Source organism: Gossypium hirsutum, chromosome D10 (assembly GCF_007990345.1).
Source record: "Gossypium hirsutum isolate 1008001.06 chromosome D10, Gossypium_hirsutum_v2.1, whole genome shotgun sequence".
NCBI lineage: Eukaryota > Viridiplantae > Streptophyta > Magnoliopsida > Malvales > Malvaceae > Gossypium > Gossypium hirsutum.
Window position 1 is genome coordinate 25,937,251 of NC_053446.1, and position 4,831 is coordinate 25,942,081.

General features: G+C 26.7%; 1 long non-coding RNA gene across 1 annotated transcript; it reads left to right on the forward strand.

Moving 5' to 3' along the window:
* Positions 1 to 1,332: 1,332 nt before the first annotated feature.
* Positions 1,333 to 2,076, forward strand: LOC121222199 (uncharacterized). The gene is made up of 2 exons (XR_005919294.1): positions 1,333 to 1,482; positions 1,832 to 2,076. It is a non-coding gene; the product is annotated as an uncharacterized lncRNA (long non-coding RNA).
* Positions 2,077 to 4,831: the final 2,755 nt, after the last annotated feature.

Sequence of the window (4,831 nt, forward strand, 5' to 3'; positions counted from 1 at the left end):
ATGTTAGGACACAACATATTAAATTCCCCACAACAAGTTTATTTTAGTTTTGATCAAAGAGCAATTCTCGATTGTTAGATTTAACGAAGAAAATCAGAACCCAATACGTTAGGGCTCAATTTTCTTGAAAATCCTAAATACGAGTATTATCTCTATTTTGAAAATTTTCCATTTTTAAATTAGAAAAAAAAGATGATGAAATGTGATATTGAATGTGTGTGATAATGTCACAATAACAAGTACAACAATTGTATAGAAATAATATAAACAATAAATAAACAAAATTAACATAAATAAAAAACGAGGACATGCAAAGTATCAAATACATGGGCAAAAAAAAACATTCCTTTTAAAATATGAATGAAAACATAAATCGATAATCAAATAAAGAATAAACAAAAATATAAAGGATAAAAAGTACATAATATATACATTGAAATTAAAAGACATACACATAATTTACATATAAAATTTTGGGTTATAAGGCTTATATATATACAATACATAATATACTTATGAAAATAAAGAAAATAAATAAACATATATACATATTATAAAATAGGTGTTTTTAAAAAAATATATGTATTTGAGCATTTTTCAAAAGAAAATATACACACGTATATATAAATAAAAAACATTCGTTAAAAATATACAAATATATACACATGTACATATATACAAATATATATAAAAAAATTAAATAATAATTACATTATATTAAAAAATATGCGTATATGTATGCATTTACAAAAGTAAAAGTGGATGTTTTCGAAATTAAAATATAAAAATATGTATAAAAAATGTATATATTTATAAAAAGAGAATTTTATATCGAAATTAGAAGTATAAAAATAATATATATTATAAAATAATATAAGTATACAAGAAAATAAGTGAAAATTAAATGAATATATTAACAACGTAGATATAATAAGAGTAATAATAATAAAATAATAATATTAAGGATGATAAATTGAATGGATTAACATTAAAACAGGAAAAAGGATCATATTATAATTGAAATAGAATTAGCAGGTAACGAATGGGATTAAAAGTAAAATGAGGGACCAGATCTCAACACACGAAGGACATGGGGGTCGAATTTAATAATAATCCGCCCTTCAAAATGTTGTGCATTGATACGGGCTGAAATAAATAAAGGTAAAAACATTTGGGCCAAATTAAAAAGGAACAACAGATTTAACCGGAACATGTCGCAAAAAAGGAGGCCTAACTGTGCAAATTTTCCATTTAGGGTGGAAATGAGTGGACCCAACTAGACGGGGTCGTTTGGCTTCTTCTTTAAGTTTAAAAAAAATCACAAATTTTAAGGAAACAATTTTGTTTCCCCTTTCTTTGAAGCAGCAAATGAAATGGCTTCTTTAGGGTTTCACCAACCCTTGAGTGCCGCCGCTCAGCCTTGTGCCAAAGCTTCGGTTACGACGGAGATGGCAACAACTCGGTGGTTCTGGCAAAAAAAAGGTAAGTTTCCCTTTCTCTTCCTCTTATTATTTTAAGCAAAATATGAAAATAAAAGAAAAAAATAAAAAAACTATAGATAGAGAGTAAAGAATGATGAACGTCAATAATGTAGAATGAAAATAAAAAGAAACCTTTGTATTCAAAAAGATTTTCGTATTGATTCTTGTATCTGTATTCCACTTTTTCTATGTATTTTCTGTCGTCCCTTTTACAATATTGAGATGGCCTTTTTATAGCCATCGTGAAACAAGAAAAAATAAAAAGAAATCTTTTTCCAGCATCTTCGTGATTCTTGATTTTCTTGCCATATTTGCTGCCTATATTGCCTTGTTTCCTTTCTTTGGTGCAGGTGAAGATGTGCGCGGCGGCGACTGCGGCGCTGCTGATCTTTAGAAACCCTAGGGTTTCTGACTGTAATTTAGGGTTTGGTTTTGGGCCTTCGTTTGGTTTGGGGTTTGGGCCATATGGGCTTGTTTGTAAAAACGAGACATTTATTTTTTGGTTTTATTAGTAATAGGGCTGGGCAAAATTTGGGTATTACAATGATGATGTAAAATTTAAAAATCATTAGCACCATTAAAATTCCTTATTAAATTAAGGTTCGCTATAATGTTATATTTTTGTTACATGGATACCAAGTGAGTTTTTTTTTTTTAAAAATTAAAAATGCAACATCAATAAATTTAACCAAAGAATTTTAATAATGTTAACAAATGGACCTAAATTTTTAAATTCGAAAAATAAAGGGATTAAATTCCTAAAAAATAATTTAAACATATTATCTATGTAACCTTTTTATTATGTTTAAATTTGAGATTTAATCTTTATAATTTAATTCTTAACATAATTTGGTCCTATATTTTTATAATGTTATTAGTTAAACCAAATAGCTATATTGTTATCTTTTCTATTATAATGCTACGAGGTTATATATCATTTAAATGCTCTACGGATCATGTTTGGGTTTGCCTTTGTTGACATTATATGACGACGGCCAAATTTTAGTTTTGATCCTTATATTATGTTCAAACTTAGATTGAATTCATATACTTTAATTTTTGACATAATTTGATCTCTCTACTTTTATATTGTCAGTGGTTAGCCTAAATAGTTAATACATAGTTAATATGGTTAACTATTTAAATTACAAAATTGATGTCATTTTTTTTCTTAAGAACACTATTCAAACAAAAAAGAATTATCATGACGAGTTCGAATGGGGTTTTTAAAAAAAAATCCATATATATAAACATTTTCAGCCTTTTTTTTTTTGGTTACATTAGTATCAAGTGATTTCTTTAATTTTTTTTTAAAAATATTATACCAATAAATTTAATAGAAGAATTTTAAAGGTGGTAACAAGAATTTTTAAATAAAATAAAAATAGAGAGACAAAATCCTTTATAATTTTTCAAAACAAATAATTAATCCGCTTAGCCAACAAAATTAGTTAATTCATTAAAATCAAAATAATTTCATTAATCTCTCTCTCTCGATTCCATGCCAACCTCTTAGATGTAAAAACACCATTAAAAAAAGGTAATATATATAAAAAAGTCCTCAAACTACTATACTATGTTTAGAAAAGCCCTTATACTTATTTTATAGTTAAATAAGCCCCTTATCTTATTACTTTTTAGTTTTTACCCATTAAAGCTCTTAATATTAATTTAGATAATTTTTTTATCATTTAGTTTTATTTTCACACATGTTGTTAGTTACAAATATATGGGATTAAAATTCTTTGACTCTACTAAAATAAAATAAAACTATTTTTTAACAATGAAATTCATATTTTTCAACAAAAGAAGTTACTAGTATTTTAATTCTTAATTATTAATTTTGAGACCTTTTCCATCTAAGATTTGTATTGAAATAAATGAATTTAAATATTGTTAATTTGACAATATATAAAGAAATCACACTCTTCTTGTTTGTTTAATTAATTCAAATAAATGAGTGGGAATGAAATGTTCAAACTTTTTTTTTTTTGCTTAGTTAAAAAGAATAATTTGGTATGAAAAAGATTGAAAGAGAAGTAAGTTAGCTAAATTGTTGGGAAATGGAATGGAAACCATACCCAGTCCTCAAACCAATGTGAAAAGCGAGAGAGTTGGGAAGGTTAGGAGGGAAAGGTGTTGTAGGTGAATGAATCAATTTTTTAATCTAACAAAATTTTAAAAACTCATATATATAATTGTTTTTATTTTATTTTAGTAGATTAAAAGAGTTTTAATCTAACAAAATTGTTTTTACAGGCACTTTCTTGCTTTCTGAGCAAAACACTTTCAGTTGAATGTATTTTATGTTCTCCCTCCTGAACTAGCTTAGGGTTTTTCTTTTACGGTTTTAAGATTTATAGGAGGTTTTAGGAGGCACATTAGGGTTTGTGGGATAAATGTTTAGGGTTTAGGTGGTTTTAATGATGTTCGTGTTTGAGGTTTAAAACTCTCGAATTTTTTAATTTACCAATTCAACTCCAATAAATTTTTTTATTAAATTTGCTGGAGTGATATTTTAATTTTTTCTGTTAAATATATGGTGATCATCTAACAAAATAAAAATCTAATGGACGGAGATTTATTAGATAATTTTGATTGCTAATGTGGAATTTTAAAAAAAAATTATTTCAACACATCATGCAAAAGTATTTTTTTTGGTAGAATAGTATTTTGTTTAAAAATTCACGTAATTTTTTATCAAAGTAAATCAACAATATTAACTATTTGAAGTAAACAAGATAATAAAAAATAAAAATAAAAGTAAAAATAGGACCAAATAGATCCGTCTATGTATCAATATTATAACTTTACTTTTATGTACACATTCTCTAATTAAAGTCATATTCAATTGAATTGTACAATTAATTGATTAATCGATTGAATTATTAATTGTGTTTATGTTTGAGGTAGACATTGTAAAAGAGGGATTGACAATGGGAATGAGTAAATATGCAAAAGCTACTTGCATGCCTTAAAAATAATACTGGGAATCCTAGAATATTTGAAGGATTCTAGCATGAGGAAAAATTTTCACAATATGCAAACCTTTTGCCTTAGAAGCATGGCCTGCAAAAATATTATCTGAAGGATTCCTGGGTGAGGAAAGCTTTTCAGGATGGGTTGACAATGGGAGAGTGAAAACGCTCCCAAATATTGCAGCATGTTCCTCAGTACGTTCGAATCACATAAGTTTTGTGGATGAATTGTACAAACTAGAACACATGTATAACATGTGGAACTATGAATTCCCATTGGTCAGTATCGAGTGCTCCATTCAAGTTGTTACCAAAATATTCCTTGCACCGCCACCCAAAAGGTCGGTCGAATTCTACTCGAATATGCAACAA